At 42.6% G+C, this 21,438-nt stretch overlaps 1 protein-coding gene and 1 long non-coding RNA gene across 11 annotated transcripts in view; one reads left to right on the top strand and one right to left on the bottom strand.

Annotated features, from left to right (window-relative positions):
- Positions 1–10,786, bottom strand: part of CPT1A (carnitine palmitoyltransferase 1A) — a 57,505-nt gene extending 46,719 nt beyond the window's left edge. For 4 of the 10 annotated variants that reach the window (XR_013540728.1, XM_078383593.1, XM_078383594.1 and 1 more), the window contains exon 1: positions 6,411–6,469. The gene's annotated coding sequence lies outside the window, so the exon portion shown is untranslated. The other 6 variants (XM_020784094.3, XM_078383597.1, XM_020784093.3 and 3 more) reach the window with 6 other exon arrangements.
- The window catches only part of LOC144586038 (uncharacterized), a 208,650-nt gene that overhangs the window by 42,878 nt on the left and 144,334 nt on the right, over positions 1–21,438 (top strand). The gene's annotated exons all lie outside the window — the stretch shown is intronic.

Here is a 21,438-nt window from a genome sequence, read left to right as displayed (position 1 = left end):
TGCAGTACTTCTAAGACGACTCTTTTGCTTGCAGAAGAGGTTTTCATAGCTGCTGCAGAGCCTTTCTCCGCCTCCACATTTCTGAAGTAGTCACGTGTTTGTCCAGAAAAGTAGGCAAAAGGGCACGGAGTTACAGAGCATGCGTCTCAATTTAGAAATGCAGATTGCCTATTTGCGAGGAATGCAGAAGCTATGTGAAATTACTCGAAGAGGAAACACTTGTTTCGGTTGCTGACATATACTTTGGCAAAGGATTTGCATAAAGAAGCAGGAGGATGGTTAAAAAAGGATGTGGATGAAATATTTATACTGTACTTTTAAAAAAGCTCAGTACAGCTTTCTGCAAGTTCTTTTAGGAAGAAATATTTTTGGACATTTTCCTAAGTACTCAATGCCAATATATTAAACAAACATGTGGCTGTATTCAAACACTGCAGTGCTTCTGAGAACTGCAGAAACCCGGCTTATTGAGTGCAAGCAACATGATGATCCATACTATCTGATTGTTTCCACTTGGGACAGGAGTGGTTAAACAGGAGTAATCAGATAGCATGGAACAGCAAATTTCTTGTACTCAATAAGCCGTTGTTCCCTGTCTTACCCTTATGTCAGAATACACTGTTCTCAGGAGGAAAAATTCAAATATTCCACTGTCTCACACAGGAAATCAGTTCAACCTCTGCTGCAGAATCAAATACAATTCTATTAGTGTGTATCAAAATATAAACAAAACATGATGTTTAGAGTATTATAACAGAGCACAACATGCAATCTGCAATAAAAAACACACACTAGCAATTGAGAAAAAAGAAAAGACTAGTATCAAAATATCCAGTCTCTGATAATGCATGTAATTACTATGATGTCATTTCTGCTACCAAGAAGTAAGAGTTATCTTTTAACTCAGCATGTCCCTGATCAATATGCTGTACGGTGAATAGATCACTCTTCTGAATGAAATGGTTCACTTTAGCACAGCATAAAATCTCACATTTTCATATTTAGTAAATGTGACACTCTATCACATCAAAGTATGAAGCTCGTTTTGTGTTAATTCATTTCACTATACAGTGGTGCCCCGCATAGCGACAATAATCCATACAGCAAAAATCATCGATATGTGAAATTAAAAAGCCCATAGGAATGCACTGAAACCCCTTCAATGCGTTCCTATGGGCTTAAAACTTACCTTTTAAGTGAAAATCCTCCATACGGTGGCCATTTTAGCTGCCCAGTAAGCGAGGAATCCGTCCCTGTTTTACCCGGTGGCCATTTTGGAACTGCCAATCAGCTGGGGAAAAAACATCGCTATGCAAAAATTGGTAAGCAAAACAGCTTACCGATCATCACAAAGCGATTTCCCCCATAGGAAACATTGTTATGTGATCGCAAAAACATCATCGCTATGCGGATTCATCGTTAAATGGGGCGCCCGTTATGCGAGGCACCACTGTAGTTGGCTGGATAGTTGAGTAGCCTAGGTATCAGACTGGAGCCAGAGGCAAGGAGTTTGTTTCCCTTCTCTGCCTCCTGTGAGCAGAGCCAGCTTGTGTGGCCTTGGGCAAGTAGCCCAGCCCCAGGATATTCCCAGAAGGGAATAGTAAATCATTTCTGAGTATTCTCTACCTGGAAAACCCTGAAAGGGGTTTTCAAAGGTCAGAATTGACTTGATGGCACATGATTATTTTATTATTATCTGAGAACTACTTTCTCTCTGTGAATTTAAACATCCAGCTGTCAAAATGACCTTGAGCTAGGAGACCTGGAGGGAGTGTCTGGAGGAAATGTCTGCCAGCAGTGGGCCAAGGTGGCTCAAATTAGAGGAACAGCATCATAATGCATTTATGTAATGAAAACATGATACAGAAAGCATTAAGCAGCTGGTATAAAATGCACCACAAGGACATCCTTATTTTTCAGATTTTGATTACAGCTGCAAATTTTAATGGTGCTCTTGGACTGCATATTCTACACACCACAACAAAATAGAACACTTCACAATTTTCTGAATGCAAACTCCTTTTAATTCCATGCATAGTAAGGAAAAGAAATGTATACGAATTTACAATATTTTAAAAATGATGACAACATTTAAAAGCAAAATGGCATATTTTGTTTAATAACACTGTGTTACCAATATTTCTATTGTGTCTGTATCTTTATATAAAGATACGTAGTGCATTCAAGCAATAATGAATGACTGAGGGCTGGAAACACTTAGAATATCTTCTGTTTAAAAGAAAAGGGAGTGGAAATAAGGTCAACCCAAAATCAAAATCCCAGTAGGCAATCCTCATGAATTTTGCCAAAGTTGTCTTTGCACCTGTGTCTTACCCATTAAAACCATAGCACTGAACAAAATGTGGTGTAAAGCAATTGGGATAAAAGGAAAATAAAAATAAGTATACAGAATCAAAAGAGGATGGATATGTTTAAGAATTTTCTAAGGCACAGGGGTCTAATTCACAAGATTGCTAAAGAGGAATTGGAATGAAAAAGAGCCAGGAAGCAGCCAGATGTCTAAATTACAGCAAAACAGGGAGGAAATAAGAATGGGGAACATCATCTTCATTAGAGAGGCCTGAGCAAAACAGAGAACACAGTGGGTCCTGGTGTTGTTTTTCCGGAACAGAACAGGATCCCAGCACAGCATATGCCTGAGGACCTAGCCCTTATCATCAGAAAATAGAAACACTGGGTGGCAAAAATAAATTTGAAAATCAAAAAAGGCAATTAAAATTTAAAAAGAAAACAAATCAACAAATGAGAGTGGTACTGGATACTGGGCAAGTCTTTCAACCATCTAAATTAGGCAAGCAAGACTCAGTACATCCATCAAAGTACCCCATGTTTACCCTAATCTGCAATAAATATGAAATGCTAAAACATTTCTAAGTTTACCACTTCTAAGTTTACCATTTAAGTGGTTAATTTGCAGCTATCTTTTACTGCAAGCTTCAGTACTGACAAGCCTAGGCCGGTATAGTTTTATTTGCTAATACCTACAAGAAACAGCAGCTTCTCATTAAACTCTAATCTGCAGCACCATCCCAGCCGCACACCCAAGGATTCCTTGGACTACTGGTGACAAACTCTCCTTGCCACTTTCATATCACATACCGATTTGGAAAGACCTGTCCTACCTGAGACTTTGCCAAAAAGAAAAGAGAAAAGCTTTCCACAGCAAAATCAGTTGACACCTCCTTACTTCAGCTTCACATAGTCTTTCATTACTTTTCGATGCTATATACCTTGTGTCTCAAATAGAACTGGGTTTCTCATAGGGTTTAATTACAAATCCTGCTAAGAACTGTGATCAGTACTAACAGCGGTACTTGTAGAGAATTATCTAAAAGTTCTGCATTTACTGGGTGTTCCTGAGAAAAAGCAAATGCCAGTTTATGGAGCAGCAAACAGATCAGGGTAGCACTCACTGGTCCATGTCACGTAGGCAACAGCAAAACCCCATAAAAAGGGTGTGATTATGCCCAACACCAGGACTACATGGGAATATGGGGCCTGGTCTCATCACTGCATACATTGCTTAAGCAGTTTGAACCAGCTATGTAGATGCAGGAAACAATTTGCTAAGGTCTGAACTGGCTATTGATAAAAATGAACACATGGTCTGATATTATGAATGGCATCAATATAGTTTACTCACCAAAGTGGTTAATAATTTTCCAGGATAGTATCATTGCCCCTTTCCCTGTGCAACAGAAACAGGGCACCTGAGCTCACACTATATACTACAAAAACAAAATTAGAAGGTAGTTATAGAAATTACATTTCAAAGCAGATTTCCTTCTGTAAATACAAAACTCGGGCTCCTACATATGATGTGTATGCAAATAATTATTAAGAGGTCAGTTTTCGTAAGTCATTTCTTACAACCAAGGTATGCAAAAAAAGCATGTAGCAGAAGAAATAAAAGATTTGGTAGCAAGGTGCACAACATCATGTTGACTGCTTGGCTCATTTTCTTGTTAGTTTACATACTTTACTTTAGCACTTCCCTTGCAAAACAGGAAGTGTCACAACTGTATTTAATCTGCCATACTTCATTAAAACGTGCCTTGCATCACTGTACTCAGTAGGAATGCTATGCTGCAGTCTGTGAGTTTTTCTAGACATCTATAAAAGCATGTGTTTCTAATAGCTAAGAACTTACTGACTAATTGAGAAAAACATATATAACAAGGGACAGAAAGACTCTAAAACTATTGGGCTTATCTGTCAGGAGAGGCTACTCTAGAAAAATAACAAACACCCACAATTACAGCTCCAAAGCCTTGCAGCTGGCAATTTGAACACAGGGATTTACTGCTTTTGCGCAGCTTCATAGTTTCCAGAAGCAATACTTCCAGAAGCAATACTTTCAGCTGGAAGACGAATCCTATTTCCATCTGGAATAAGCCAGGAAAACATGTTTAACCGACACCGGCTTCCAGAAATAATTACTTTTTCCATCTTTTTGTTGTTTGTTTGTTTGTTTCAACCCTTAGATCCTGCCACACACCTCATCTTGTGATTTTGTTTTATGGAGTCATGAGATATGTCATTTCAAAGACACTCTGGAAAAGCTGTGTAGTTCTTGAAACCCCGCCCTTCCTGCCCTTCCTCCACCGCAAGGGAAAAGATCACATGACAGACTCAGAAAAGTAGGCAAAAGGTTACGCTGCTGCACAACACACCACCCGGACTACAAAAGCTCAGTTTGTCTTTCACACTCCAGACCACAGAACCTGTTTTCAGTGTCCCAATTCTTAATAAAATGGGAAGTGCTAATGGCATCCCAAGGAAACTATCAAGTGCTCTGAATGAATTAAGGCATTCAAAAGGCACAGAAGGAAATTCAAAGGAAAAAAATAAATTTCAATGTCTTACATGTACAGTATCAGTCAACCCGGTGGACAATCTACAGAAATACAAAAGGGATATGTAAATATTCCAGTTTTCCTCTCAAGCATCAATGCAAATAACACAGATTTCCTTTCTTGTTTTTCTTGTATTTTTTTCAACTGTATTTTAATACAAGGGCTATCATTATAATCAATGAAAACACAGCAAGGTTGCAGTGCTTACTGAATGTGCAATGCTGGGGAAGCAGGGATTCTGCATGGTTTGGGGCAGCTTCTGCCACGTGTCCTTTGAGATCACCAGGAGGAAGATCCCACATGGCAGCACCTCCTATGTCAATGTCAATCTTGTTCTTCAAGAATCGATACTGGTGAGAGCAGATGCTGATGTGAAAACCTTCTTTGACATGATTTATCACTTTAGTATTTAGTGATAAATACGTAAAAGTAGTACTGCTACCATGGCTCCCACACCAAAGCAACACAAGCATTAGGCTACTCTTTAGAACTCATGGCCCAGTAGGATTGCATGCTATTTTTTAATGCATTGCATTTTGATATTGTTTTCATTTTTATACATTACTCGGAGTTCACTTCTACAGAAATACACATTTAATGCATATACTTTTAATAGGGTCAAAGTCAGCAGATCCAAGTTTGAAGATATCCAGCACTGAAAAGGGAAACTACCACCTTGAAGACTAACAATTAAGTTCAATATAACTCTGTTCCAATTAGTCTACCTGATGACTTTTAGCTATCCTCAATTTAAAAAAAAGAATCATTTTATTCATATTAACTTCAAAGTCCCCTGAATTTTCTATCCAAATAAATAACAGTGATCAGTCTATTAATCAGTCACTTTAACATCTCTAATTTACCTGTAGTTCCTACAAACAGAAGATCCAAACATACCTTGGGGCAACTCGCACACACGTGCCAATCACAAGTTCAATTTGAAAGCTGTAAACACAGTTCACCCTAGAAACTATTTACTATTTTCAAATATTCCAGAGGAAACAGCTGCACAGAGAATATAAATGGCAATATTTTTATTAAAAGTTCTCATACACACTTGATGTGGCACCTCGATTCAAAATGGCTGTGTTGGGAGCATATCATGGAACAGGTTCTTTGCAACCATTTAGACTGCATATAGTTCAATACTGTACCAAATCCCCAGAAGCAGAAAACACCCAAAGCCTTCATGCAAAGATTTGTGTAACATCTAGGCTAACTCTCATAATCACTTTTTCTTCTTTGTACCATGCAGAATTTCAATAACTTTTTCCCTTGACTATTTATTTATTTAAAATATTTCTATGCTGCCTTTCTCCCCAAAAGGACCAAGGTGGCTTACATCACTAAAACAGTATTTAAAAGCTAAAACAGTAAGTATACAATTTTTAAAAAAATAATTAAACAAGTACTATATTAAAATGGTAATTAAGATCAATATTAAAACACATTTAAAACAAAAAAGTCCATTTAAAACCCCTCTCAGACCACCAGTCATTAAGGAAAAGCTTGCCTGAAAAGAAAGGTCTTTACCTTCCTGCAGAAGGACAGGAATGATGGGGCCAGGCTACCTTCCCATTGGAAGGAGTTCCAGAGTCTGGGAGCTGCGACAGAGAAGGCTCTCTCCGGTGTCCCCAACCAAACACACGTGCGAGTGTGGTGGGACTGAGAGAAAAGCCTCCCCTCATTACTGTATCTCATTGCCCGGGCAGTTTCACAGAGGGAGATGCGGTTCCTACATCAAAACTACATACACGATTTAGGCCATATTAAGTACAGAAATGGGAGGAAAGCGATGACAAACCTAGACAGCATCTTAAAAAGTAGAGACATCACCTTGCCAACAAAGGTCTGTATAGTCAAAGCTATGGTTTTTCCAGTAGTCATGTATGGAAGCGAGAGCTGGACCATAAAGAAGGCTGAGCACCAAAGAATTGATGCTTTTGAATTGTGGTGCTGGAGGAGACTCTTGAGAGTCCCCTGGACTGCAAGGAGAACAAACCTATTCATTCCGAAGGAAATCAACCCTGAGTGCTCACTGGAAGGACAGATCCCGAAGCTGAGGCTCCAATACTTTGGCCATCTCATGAGAAGAGAAGACTCCTTGGATGTTAGGAAAGTGTGAAGGCAAGAGGAGAAGGGGACGACAGAGGATGAGATGTTTGGACAGTGTCACTGATGCTACCAACATGAATTTGACCAAACTCCGGGAGGCAGTGGAAGACAGGAGGGCCTGGAGTGCTCTGGTCCATGGGGTCACGAAGATTCGGACATGACTTAACAACTAAACAACAACAACAAAGTACAGAAATGTAACAAACGCTGAAGACCTTGTTTATTTGCCAAGCCAACTGAAAAGAAACTGGAAAACTCTGCAATCTTTCAACATAACAGCCCTTTTCTACAGGCACCCATGCTACAGGTATGGGAACCCAAGGAAGGCCCAATGATAAGCCTTGGTGTAACATCATACTTTGAGAGACTTGCTCTCTCAACTTGCACAAAGAACGTTGTGCCTTTTAGTTGGCCTAATTAATTTATTACCACCAATGTATTCTGGAATTTATTTTACAACCAAAGCAGCTACTCCTGCATTTTCCATTCAAAGTTTAACACAGGAGAGTCCACTCACTTTACTACCCCAGCCAGTTGTTCCAGTTACACTAGAATTATCAGGTGATTTATGGCAATTTACCGGAAAACTGAAGGCTCTAATTAGGGGATGGTACAGTATAATGTTTTATTGAAGATATTCAGAAATGGCTGATAAGAGCAGTTGATCCATCTAGTAACACTTTTTAATGGAAAACCCATCCTTCTGCATATTAAAACCTTGTTTAATCTAAAATTCTACACAACATTTAATTATGGTCATAGTAATTAGTGTTGATCTACACATTCCTGCAAGGCTTAGGATGGTCTTGGCAGCTTTTACAGCTAGAGGTCCTGGAATTTCTGCAGAAAGTTTATGTTGCTGCTATGTGCCACCATTCCGAAGGAAATCAACCCTGAGTGCTCACTGGAAGGACAGATCCTGAAGCTGAGGCTGCAATACTTTGGCCATCTCATGAGAAGAGAAGACTCCCTGGAAAAGACCCTGATGCTGGGAATGTGTGAGGGCAAGAGGAGAAGGGGGGGACAGAGGATGAGATGGTTGGACAGTGTCATCGGAGCAATCAACATGAATTTGACCCAACTCCGGGAGGCAGTGGAAGACAGGAGGGCTTGGGGTCACGAAGATTCGGACACGACTTAATGACTAAACAACAAAAATGTGCCATCAAGTTGCTTCTGACTCATGGCGACTCTATGAATTAATTAACTCAAAAAGATTTTGTCATTAAAAACTTTGCTCAGGTTTTACAAACTGAAGGCTGCAGTTTTCTTTTTAAAAAAAGATCAATCCATCTCACATCCAGTCTTCCTCTTTTCCTGCTGCCTTCTAGTTTTTCCAGAAAGCTTCTAGAAGATTTATGCAATGCCAAAAGACATCATCTTATGCACCCTTTTCATCCCACAACTTCATTGTTCTCAACTGATCTGATGCCAAAAGGTAAAGATTCAGAATTTGCGCTTCTCCTTAGGGACTTAACAACAACGAGAAACTATGTTTGAGAAATACAATGCATATTCTCGGTACTAAGCTTTCGACTGATTAAATAACATTTTCTACTTAATCAGTTATCCAAACTAGATCAATCAAGTTCAAGTAAGGATATATTTGTTACATTTATATTCTGCCTTTCCTCTAAGAAAGTCAGCGTACCCGGCTCTGCTTCCACTTTGTCCTTACAATAACCCAGTGATGTAGACAGTGGCAGGTGCAAGGTCACCCAGTGAGTTTCATGGTTGGCTGGGATTGAAACTAGAATGTACCCAATCCTAGCCAAACACTAACCACTGCACCATCCTGACAATGTCTGTGCCACATGGAAGAATTGTACTGTTTCACTCAGAAGACTTCTTCACTATACATTCTGTTGTCAGAAGATGGCCACATAAGATTTGAAATGTGGAAATTTTAAAGATCATGCAGCAACAAAATCAGTAACACAACTGCTTTGCTAAAACATATTGGTGCTGTAGTATGAATCAATCATTCAAGTTTTAAAAACATAGTACTGTTGATCACTGTCTGCTCTAGTACCAGTGGATCTTACTGCTAGTGGAAAAGTTATGGTGGTTTCATTCAAACATAGAATACCAGCTAGTTTCACATACAAACTGGAAGGAAAAAACATGTGTAGCATCACAGTCCTGCCCATGTTTATTCAGAAGGGAGTGACAGCATTCAAGTGGGCTCATTAGGGCAAAGTGAGTGTGTATAATAAAGATGAAGCCGCTGTGGATCTCCACACTGACCGAGGCTGATGGGAGTCTAGACCATGTGGAGAACTGTCCCCTCTCCAACCCTAGAGCAAAAGGCTGCAGCCTAAAGTTTCAGATTCATACAGTTTGGTGGTGCAGGAGGGGGAATAAGATACAAACCAGGTTAGGCAACAGAGGAACCCTCCCTCTCTCCATGCAATAAGGGGTGAGGATCTAGTTTTGGATTGCAAACTTCAGTTGTTCTCACTGGTAAACAAAGGAAAGCTTAGAGAACAGATTCCACAGCGCTGCAGTGGCGATAAGCCGAAAATTAGGTCTCCTATGACCTGGCCACCCATAGTAAAATGCACTTCTTAACGGGCTGCTCGCCCTGGAGCCTTTTCCCACTCCGGTCAGAGCAAAAGCAAGCCGAGAGGAGTCTTGGGCAGTTGGGGGGCAGCCAAGGACTGCCGGAAAGGAAGGGAAACCGGGGGGGGGCGGGGAGGAGAACCCCCAACTGATACCACCAGTGAGGGCGCTGGGCAGAGTCCCGAGTCTCGCTGCGGCTTTCGTGCAAGCCTCTTTTCGAGCCTGGTAGGAAACCAAGAAAAGAAGAGGGGAGGCGGCCGTCCTCTGGAGAGGCGCGTCTACCTTACCGAGGGCTGGTGTATGCTGATGTCTTGCCCGTTCCCACCCGAGGACGAGGCAGGAGCTCACGCGGGGAGAGGCTCCGGCGGACGCTGCCCCCGAGACCTTTCCGGACACAGGGCGGCGAGGCTCGTCCTTGGCATCGGCGCCCGGGCACCTGCCGCGTCCCTTCCTCGCCAGGAGGCAGCAGCTGCCGCCGCCCCCCTTCCCGCTAGGCTCCCTCGCAGAGCATGCCAGGCAATCCCCACGCGAGAACGGCTCGTCTTCCCCCACACCCACACCCCGCCGTCCACGCCGCCTCGCCGGGGTGGGGGGGGGGCGCCTGCCTTGCCCGTCCCCTTCCTTTTGAAGCACTGCGGGCTGCAAGGAAGACGCCTGAGGTGGCGGTGCTGGTGCTGCTGGAGAAGCACTTACGGCTGGCTGTCCGGCGAGGCGAAGAACGAGCCCCTCCGCTCCGGCCACCGGGAAGAGTGCGCGAAAGAAAGGAGCCCCGCGCGTCCAACAGCTCCCGCGCCGCAGAGCCCGCCCGCCCGCCTGCCCGCCGCCGTTACCGGCTAGGTCCGGATTGGCCGCCCTGCCAGCCCAAGGGGTGGAGCCCAGCCCAGGCAGCGGCCGGAGGGAAAGCAGGAGGGGCGGCGGCGGCGGCTGTGCTGCCGAGAGACAGACGGGGCGCGCTGGGCTGGGCTGGGCTGGGCTGCGGGCGCCAAGGGCGGCGGCGGCGGCGCAGGAAGAAGCAGCGAAGGCGAGGAGCGGCGCGGGGGGCGCGGCAGGGGCGCGCTTGGGGACGGGCCGCCCGGAGGCGGGGAGCGGCGGGCGGAGCTCGAAGGAGGCAGGGAACTTGGACTCTTGAAGAGAGAGGCAGCGGCAAGGGGACGTCTCCTCTTTCCTCAGCCCCAGAGGAGGAGGAAGAGGAGGAGGGTGGAGGTCGCAGAGGGGTGGCTAACGGAGAATTCGCTCCATGGGCCAGGAGGGCTACCGCGCCAGTGGTAAAGTCAGTGGTCTGTAACCTCAGTTCTACCGAAAAGGGGAATTAGAACCGTGTGCGGCTTTGGACTTTGTACTGCACAAGGGAAAGGAAGCGACGCACGGTCACCCTTTCTCCCTCCCTCCTTCCCTCCCTCTGTCTGCCATGCTCATCTTGAATGTATAAGAGTGCTTCGCGTGCCATTATTTCCGTGAAGGTTTACAACATTGACGCTGTAAAGAAGAAGAAAGGGGGGGGGGTGCCATAATTAATTCCACGCCGGAAGGGGAAATGAATGAAGGCGAGAAGGGCCACCTGGTGAGCTAAAGGCGAAGCTCAGCTCGGAGCTCCTCCCGGGGGCGACCGCTGCGCCGCTCTGTAGCTGCCTTCGTGGTCCAAAGAGCAACGGTGACAGGCGAGCCGGGCTAGTAGAGTTGCTGAGTGTGACGCTGGAATGGGCCAATGTCCGGAGTCTGAAGCAAGGCATCAATAACCCATTTCGGGTTGTGTACCCTATGACATAGGCAGTGAAGGAAGCTGGCAGGAAAACGCTGATTCGTTGGAAATACGGTGACGGAGAAAAGCTTTGGGGATACCCTGAACTGCCAGAAAGACGAACGAGTGGGTTTTAGAGCAAATTAAGCCTGAACTATCTCTGGAGGCAAAAAGGGCAAAACTGAGGCTTTCCTACTTCGGGCACATCATAAGAAGGCAGGATTTTCTGGGAAAGACAATAATGCTGGGAAAAGCTGAAGGAAGCAGGAAAAGAGATGGATTGACTCTGTCAAGGAACCCATAGTTTGCAAGAGCTGAGCAGGGCTGTTGAGGACACGACATTTGGGAGATCGCTCGTTCATAGGATCACCATAAGTTGGAGGCTGCTTGACAGCACAAAACGACAATACATTGACAACCCCTAAACTTTGCCTGTTTTTCTTCCCCCACTGAGGGAATCCTCTGATGTATCGATCCACATGCCTTCCACATTGTCATCAAATGGTTGACTACATTTCCCCCATGTCTCTTTTTACTTTTTAGACTGCAGGAAAGCACACATTTTGGAAAAAATTGAACAATGGCCCTCTACAGTTAACAGCATTTCTTTCCTACCTTTTAAAAGATCCATGACTTTGACATGTGTGGTAATTTATCAGGCAGGTGAACCTGTCTACAGTTTGCACACCATGTCTACAGTTTTCATACCTTTATTTTGTCTTTCCTGTTGATGCCATTTAATCAGTATGTTGCTGTCTTTAATTGCTCTTTTAATGTATACTACAAATTACTTTTTGTCACTCATACTTCTCTCAAGAAATCTTATAATATTTGTACTATGGAGTTCATTTCAGTAAAAATTTAAATATTTGTTTTAGAAATATGGATTTTGTCTGGGCACCATTTCTGCACCATTTTCCTCCACCAATTATTTCTGCTGAAGCCCATTTTATCTTGCCTTTTAAAAAGAACTATGCTAAATTATTTTAGGGAAATAGCACCTAAATAAAAGAGTACAGTATTTGAGAATATTTTCAGGTGAAGGAGTCCTTATGACCGCAAACAATGCACTATACTGTTATTTGTGTTTAAAGCAGGATTTGAAACAAGGGAAGCGCTATCCTACTTTCATGCACTTGTGGAAAGATTATGGCTGAAATCTTGTTGCGTAGCATACTAAGTTATAATTAGAGTTGGCCCATTTGAATCACTGGAACTTATGGAGGAGTTGAGTCACCAAAGCCCCAGTGATTCAGGGGTCCTACTTTAATTGCAGCTTACTACACTAAGTAACAGGATTCCAGCCTATAGCATGACTTTGGAGAATGTATGTTTGTTTTATTGAGTACAGAAAAGAATTTGACAAATTCCAACCTTGAAAGCTCCCCCTTGATACAAAATGTATTTTTATAATTGGCACCCTGCACTGGGGTGTTGATCCTGTATTTTAATATTCAAGTAATAACCCCTGTTGCCAAGAAGACAAAAAGTCAATCAGGCAAATGACTTTGCCATTGACTCAATAGATCTATCTTAATTGGGAATAACAATTTAACCCTATATGCAAAGCAAGGAGAAGGAGTGCATGCTGCAACAAAAAAACACTTCTTCTTGAGGCAGTCTCTCTCAGCCATCATGTACATGTACCCACACTCCATTTTAGGTACCAGTTCTTCCCCCTTGTTGCCATCATACAGGAAAGTCACACTACATCTTGCTCTTGTTTTCTTGCTCATTTCTGCTGTTCTACTGAGATTTCAATTGCCTTTGGAGTGTTTTATGGAAGTATCGATTCATTATTTTAAAAAGAGAAGGCAGACCCTTCTAAATAGGTCTGGTTATTCTACATCATGTTCCCATTGCTTTCAATACAATGTAATAGCTTCTGGGCAGAGCATTCATATTGTTCACAACTGAAAATCATTGTGCTGCTGATATTGTTCCTTAATGTATTTTCCCTTATAATAAAAAGCATTGAAGAAACAATTTTTTAAAAAGGAAGCCATATTATTTGGATTTTTCATAAATGGCCACATTATCTGGATTTTTCATAAATTTCTGCAATTGTAATATGACACAGAGTGGTTATATAGTAAACGTCTTTCAGCAAAAATCCCAATTTTCATGGTATTATTTTCCATGTATTTGTCAGACTTAGAAGTGGTATAATCATTAAGCACTATTGTACTCAGACAAATATTTTCAACCTGCATACCTCCTTCAGGAGTATATTACCATCATACAGTAGCAAAGCCCTTGTCAAGCATCTAGGCTTTTTGATACAAATAATATTTTATCTAATTTTGGTGCCTCCTGCGACCTGACCTTGAGAACTCAACTTCCTGCTTCCTCAGTGCAGCCCTTAAGATTTTCGTAAGAATTATTAATCCATAAGGAAGTATGACTTTAGTCATCCCACATAAGCAATTACCTCACTGATGGAATTCCAGAAACAAATTTAATTGCCAACAAACTAATTTAACTACTATCAGAAGCAATTCAGTTTATCTGAACAGGTATTTTACCCTGGATGACTTTAGATCTCATGTGTTGCAGAGCGATGTTAAATGCATTTGGTCTCTTAAGCACAAATGTTTTCTCCTTTTTAACTAGCAATAATACCACATTAAAAAAGGGACGTGGTGGCGCTGTGGGCTAAACCGCAGAAGCCTGTGCTGCAGGGTCAGAAGACCAAGCAGTCGTAAGATCGAATCCACGCGACGGAGTGAGCGCCCGTCGCTTGTCCCAGCTCCCGCCAACCTAGCGGTTCGAAAGCATGCAAATGCAAGTAGATAAATAGGGACCACCTCGGTGGGAAGGTAACGGCGTTCTGTGTCTAAGTTGCACTGGCCATGTGACCACGGAAGATTGTCTTCGGACAAAACCGCTGGCTCTGTGGCTTGGAAACGGGGACGAGCACCGCCCCCTAGAGTCGAACATGACTGGACAAAAATTGTCAAGGGGAACCTTTACCTTTAATACCACATTAACAATTTCCAACATGTTAAACAAAGGTTTTTTTTTCTGTGTGTGTCTTACCTTCCTATCGTACAATAGGCAATTACAGTTCGGAATTAGGATGTTACCATAGCGACATACCTTCTAATAACCTGTTTGGAAAGCAGATTGGTATTAACCAGACTGTAACATTTGCTCAAGGATATAGGTCAAAGGTACAGGAATTGTCCTTGGTCCTTGCTTGTCTGTTTACGTCAGTAGGTTTTTCTAGAAATCTGTCAATATGAAAAAAATGCCCTGTTCCCTTTGATGGAGTTACGAAGTTATGCTAGGTTTATTGAACCATTACAATTGCTCTGGTGGGTAAAAGAGCTGGACACTGGAATGATAACATGTGAGTTTGTTATAAGACAGCAAAATGCTGGCATTGGCAAGTATGACAAAGGTCATGCAAGGTGGCTTGTTAACATGTAAAGCATACCTACCACTCAGAGGCCACAGAGGGACATAGTCCTTAGCCCATATTCTCAGTCTTAGAAGTCTTATGTTTGTATTGGCCATGAGCCAGAACTATGTTTTATCAACACCTCTTTATGTTTTTTGTACAGGGTGGCCTAGCTGCTGTTTGGGTTGCTAAGTTAACCTTTGATTTTAAAAAAATCTGATTCTGGGAGGGAGCTAGGGACACTTCATGGGGGAAAACCAGGTCAAATTCATGGGAACAAATCCTCCTGGTTTTCTATCTGTGGATGACATTGGCCTACATGTAAGCTCAGTATAGTGCTTAGGTTTTATATGGAATTAAGGAGGTACATGGGCAAATGGATAAAAGAGTAGTGTGCCCCTGAGCTGCTATCACCTTGCACCTGCCTTTATCACATAGCACCAGTGTCACCCCTGCATTAAAAAGTCATGACACTTGGTGAGTGTCCTCCACATCTCCCACATAGAAGTGAGTACCTTCCACATCTTAATCCAGTGCAGCTGGCCTACCAACTGTTCTCCAAATAATGTGTGGGTCAGAGAGCCCGAGTGTTTGGAGCACAGCAAAGCTGTTTGAAAAGGGGATTATGGCCTGGTCTAGGTGCACTCCTTATCTCAAGGAAATTGTTTGTTTCAAAAGAGAAAACAAAAAACCTCCAAGTTGTAATGAATTGAAGGATACTGGGAATTGTAGTCATATAATGATGGAGTATGTTGGGTTCTGTTTTTGCATACTGTTTTTGCAGAGTTACTTGCCCGGTACAAAAGATAAGAAGGGAAGGCCGAAGAAGCTAGAAAGGAGATCAAACAAGAATACTGCTTAATTGAAAGCGAGATAAGGCACCTGTGGATCGCATGTGAAATATGGGTGGAGAGTTGTGTTAAGCTTTCTTGCAATTAATTGGTTGATAGATAAAAAGTGGCAGGAAGAAGGAGGTCTTTGACATTTAGAAAAATGATTGTTAGTGTATGTAAAATGTTGGTTCGTGGCACATGGAGGAATGCTTGCAGAATGTAAGAGAAAAGGGTTTGCCTTTTGAAAAAAGTAGAAGGGGGAGTGAATAAACCAGTTTGGAAGTCAAAATGATTACTTAGCTTAGATTTTAGTTCTTATTTTAATTAGAAATAGCAGCTCTATATAACCATTGTAATGGGTGGATATGTTAAATGCTATTGCTTCACTGCAACAACTGTATTCTAATGAAAACTACTTTATTTTCTTAATAAAACAAATATATGTACAGTGGTGCCTCGCTTAGCGATGTTAATTGGTTAAAAAAAACATTGCTATGGGAAAACATTGCTAAGTGAAACACCATTTCCCATAGGAATGCATTGAAAACCGGATAATTCATTCCAATGGGAACGGATTACCGTCCTTAAGCGAAACTCACCATAGGAAACATCGCTAAGCGAAACGCGGTTCCCCCATTGAAATACATTGAATAGGTTTCAGTGCATTTCAATGGTTTTGACAGGTCCGTTTTTGCTATTTTTAAAGTGTTTTAAAATGTTCAAAAACTGTTTAAAATGCTTGGAATCGTTAGTGCACCTTGTAAAACCTTTGCAAACTTAATTTGGCTTTGTTCTGGACTGTAGGTTTGACAGCTGTCAATGCATTTTAATGGGGGGGAAAATTCACCAAAAATTAATGAAGACATTTTAAGACACACTTAAAATAGCGAAAATGGACATCGCTAAGCGAAACAGGGGGACCTAAACTGTCATCGCTAAGCGAAGCAAGGTCCCGAACATCGCTATGCGAAATTTCCCCATTGGAAACATCGCTAAACGGAGCACAAGATCGCTCCAAAAACCTCATCGCTAAGCGAATACATCGTTAAACGAGGCAATCGCTAAGCGAGGCACCACTGTATTCTCAAAGGCTTTTACGGCCGGGATCCGATGGTTCTAGGTTCTTCTTCATGGCCTCTGTGAATACACACAGTTGGGTTGTTCTACACCTGCACTGAACATCTTGGAAGTTTCTAGACACATGATTAGTGGGACATTCCTCCATGGAGCGCATGCTCCACCCACCCTTGGTCCCCTCAGTTCCTTTTTTCTGCCGTGTTGAACAGACTTGTTCGGAGAAATAGAGCATTACTATATCAAATTGTACTTCCCTTTTGAATCATCATTATTTACTACAATCATTTTTCTTTATTTGACGTTTCCCCTGTGAGTTTATTTGTTTTTTCTCTGCCTGCGTTTGCTGATTCCCCCCTTCCCCCCACTACCGTTTTTTCCACTTTTTATGCCCCCCCCCCCCAGGTCCTTCTGCAAAGACTGAGGTCTTACCTCTGGGAGAATACTTTCAATCCATCCACGGCCTCTGTGGAGTCTGCTCAATCTTCAGATCCTCAACCAGATTGGCAAAATCCATTCCAGTATTATGACTCCTTCTCCGCGTCATAAGGAGGAGCTGAAGTCCACTTCGAAATCGACGTCAACGTCGAAGACCTCAACTTGATCTCTAGATTCTCCCCCCCCCCCAAAAAAAAAGACAAGACGACCTCTAAGAAACCTAAAAAGATTTTAAAATCCACTCAGCTTGATCCACCACAACCATCTCTTCTGTCTCCTATTCTGGAAGAATTGTCTAGAGATGCTCCAGGCTCTCTATTTTACAGAGATTACCCATCTCTACCTCCTGCCCAAGCCCCAGCCTCTGCTGGTAGCTTGTCACCGAGTGTTGACCTCTCTCCGGCTGATGTTCACTCCAACCAGGCCTCAGCCCGTTCGAGCCCTGCATCGTCAGGGTGGGCAATTCCAATTGAGCTCTCTGGCTCCGATTCATCTCATCACTCTCCTAGAAAACACCAGGAGAAACGAAAGCATCTATCACCTGCTCTGTACAAACCCCCCACATCAGGAGTACTACTATTATCCGCAATTGTCTCAACACCAATTTTGAGATGATACAAGAGATATATTAAATATAATTGCAAGTCACTACTACTTATAAAGGTCCTCCTCCTCCACCTACCGATACAGAGAGACATTCCACACATATGGTTCCTATGGCACAGCCTTCTTCTACGCAAGCATCGATGTCAAAACCTCAAAACTATCTCCTTCCTCACCATTTTCATCTTCATTACCTTGCTTCTGATGTATCATAAGAATCATCATCCAATCTACTAACCCCAACCTCCAATGTCACTGAGAATCATCCACCCTCTCCATCAGAGGACTTCACCTCTTACTCTCAACTTGTCATGAGAATGGCTAAATCTTTACAGCTTGAAATCGAGGAACCACCACCACCTAAGCAAGACAACATTAATGAAGACAAAACGCCCCCTCTCAGCTTGGCATTCATTCCAGCCATGCTTGATCTAATCAAAGTATCTTGGGGCAAACCTCCTTCATCTTTACAGATCTCCAGATGTACTGAAAATCACTACAAGACCCACGGTCCCGATACTACTTTTCTCACTAAACATCCCACACCGAACTCCATAATAGTAGAGTCAAACCAGTCAAGAGCCCGGAATAAATCCTCTATTTCTCCTACAAACAGAGAAGGGAGAAAATTAGATATACTTGGCAGAAGACTTTATTCCCTTACTTTGTTCATGATGCAAGTGGCAAACTACCAAGCCACAATGGGAGCGTACCATTGGCGACTATGGAACAAAATTCTCCCAATACTTGAAGCAGCCCCCAAATCAACTAAATCAGAAGCCCTTAATATCCATACTGAGACTTCCACACTTGCTAAGCAACAAAGGATTGCATCTCGCCATACCACAGATGCTGCATCTAAAGCTATGGCCACTTCTATCACCCTATGGCGTCATGCATGGCTTTGATCTGCTGAACTATCAGACGATACCAGATCTAGAATAGAGGATCTGCCATTTGATGGAGCTGGGCTGTTCAATAAAAAAACGGATGAAGTAATGGATAATCTTCATAAGATTTGTAAAACAACCCAACAGACCTACAAATACCAACAACCACAATACCGATGACAACCCTTTTGTCAGCAACTATACAAGTCTCCATTGACCTACAGTGCATTGAAAACCGATTAATCCTGTAACAGGCGTTTTTTGTTCCATTTTGGTTTTTTTCTGGTCTGTAAGTCAATTCTCAGGCTGCAAGTCAAACCTAAATTTTGCGGCCAGAGAAGTCTGTAACTCAAAAAGTCTGTAAGTCAAGGGTCCACTGTACCAACAATTTCAACCAGACCAGCAATACAAACCCCGGTCATTGGACAGACCCTTTCAGGGACCTTCAACCTCAGCCCCATCGTCCCTTCAGAACCAGCAACAGCAATGCTGCCAACCCTTTCGCCACCCTCAAAATAAGGGTAAGCAATACTCATATTCTGTTTGTTTGTTTGTTTTATTGGATTTCTACCCCGCACATCTAGACCAAAGGTCTGCTCCATAGACTCTCTTCACCTTTTTTCAATTACCCAACTCTGTTCTAAACAAAACTGGGTCCATTCTTTCACGCCTGGCAATCTATAACTAATAATCACTGGGTCCTCTCTATCATTAGACACGGTTACTTCACTGAATTTAAAACTTCTCCACCAATAGGAAAAATTTAAAATACCCCATATTCAACAATCCTTCAAGAAGAAGTTTCCCTTCTTCAAAAACAAGCCATAACCACAGTCCCTTCATATGACCTGCACAATGGCTCTACTCCAGATATTTTACAGTACCCAAAAAGGATGGAGGACTCCACCCCATCCTCAACCTCAGAAATCTCAATAAATTCATTTGACCTTGACACTTCAGAATGTTGACATTAGACACTAACATTCCTCTCCTTTCACAGGGAGACTGGTTTATCATCGTTGATCTCCAAGATGCCTACTTTCACATCTCTATTCATTCAGGCCACCACAAATTTCTTCGGTTCTGGTTCGACAACACCACATACCAGTTTTGCTCTCTCCCATTTGGGCTTTCCACAGCACCGAGGACCTTTACCAAATTCATGGCACCAGTCACCGCCTACCTTCAACTTCAAGGTATCAATGTATTCCCTTACATAGACAACTAGTTATTAGTCTCAACCTCATATCACTATGTCGTCAAAGCTACCCAACTCACTCTTGACACACTTTGAGATCTCGGCCTCAAGGTGAATCTCACCAAATCACATCTTGAATCATCTCAAAACACCACGTACATTGGAGCCCACTTTTATTCACTACAAGCCAGAGCTTTCCTACCACACAAGAGAATCTTCAAACTAAAGAAGGCTATTCAACCTTTCCAACCTCTAGCCTCCCTATCAGCCCATCATGTCCAAAACCTTCTCGGATTTATGGCCTTGACAACTGCAATTATACAACACACACAACTCAAAATGAGATCACTTCAATCATGGTACCTGTCACTATTTGACCCCATGATGGATCACCCATCTATGCGTCTTACAGTAACACCCAAACTTGCATGTCAACTCACTTGGTGGACATTTCTCCCAAATCTGCTCATCAGAAAACCCTTTTTGCCTCTTCAACTGATGATACAAGTTACTACCAATGCCAGTCCCTTCAGTTGGGGAGCACACTGTCTGCATCACAGGATCCATGGCCTATGGACAAATCAAGACAAAAAATTACACATCAATCATCTCAAACTTTTAGCAATTATCAAGACTTTCCATGCTTTCCTACCACTCATTGCAGGACGTGCAGTCCAACTCGCTACAGACAATACGACAGCCCTTTACTACATAAACAAACAAGGTGGCACACATTCTCTATCCCTTCTATATCTCACTGTCGAGCTCTGGGAATGGTGTTACCTGCATCACATCTTCCCAGTAGCAGTCCACATAGCTACAGAGGAGAACTCCCTCGCAGACTACCTCAGTCACCTTACCTCAAGGACACTTGAATGGTCCCTAAATGACACAGTCTTCAATCTCCTGTTCAACTGCTGGGGCACTCCTATCATCAACATATTTGTTTCTCAAGCAAATTCCAAATGCCAACATTACTGTTCTTGAGCCAGTATCAACAAGAACTTGATTGGAGATGCATTCATGATAGAGTGGGACAAATACCTACTCTATCTATTTCCTCCCGTACCGCTCGTACAAAGAACCATCATTCGACTCCAACAGTTCCAGGCCAATGCAATCCTTCTCACCTCATGGTGGCCGAGACAACCGTGGTTCACCCACCTCAGGTCGATGTCAACCGATTCACTCAAGCTCCCTCTGATCCCCAATCTTGTTACTCATAATGACAGGATGATCTACCATCTCTGAATCTGACAGCCTGGAGGATACTCCCACCATAAGGGACGTACTTGAACAAGCTCGAAAGCCCTCGACTCAGCTTTTATACCAAAATAAATGGAAAGCATTCCTTACCTTTACCAATTCTCATAACTTACCTGCAACATCAGTCTCCTTAAAGACTTTACTTACATTTGTCATTCATCTAATCAATTTTGGATTGTCCTATTCCACCTTGAAGCAGAAGACATCAAGAAGAGGTGGCAAGAATACACAGAGGAATTATATCAGAAAGATCTGGATGCCCCGGACAACCCAGACAATGTAGTTGCTGACCTTGAGCCAGATATCCTGGAGAGTGAAGTCAAGTGGGCCTTAGAAAGCCTGGCTAACAACAAGGCCAGTGGAGGTGATGGCATTCCAGTTGAACTATTTAAAATCTTAAAAGATGATGCTGTTAAGGTGCTACATTCAGTATGCCAGCAA

Source organism: Pogona vitticeps, chromosome 1 (genome assembly GCF_051106095.1).
Source record: "Pogona vitticeps strain Pit_001003342236 chromosome 1, PviZW2.1, whole genome shotgun sequence".
NCBI classification, from domain to species: Eukaryota; Metazoa; Chordata; class Lepidosauria; order Squamata; family Agamidae; genus Pogona; species Pogona vitticeps.
Note: the sequence above shows the minus strand (reverse complement) of the source record. Positions and strands in the feature narration are given on the sequence as shown.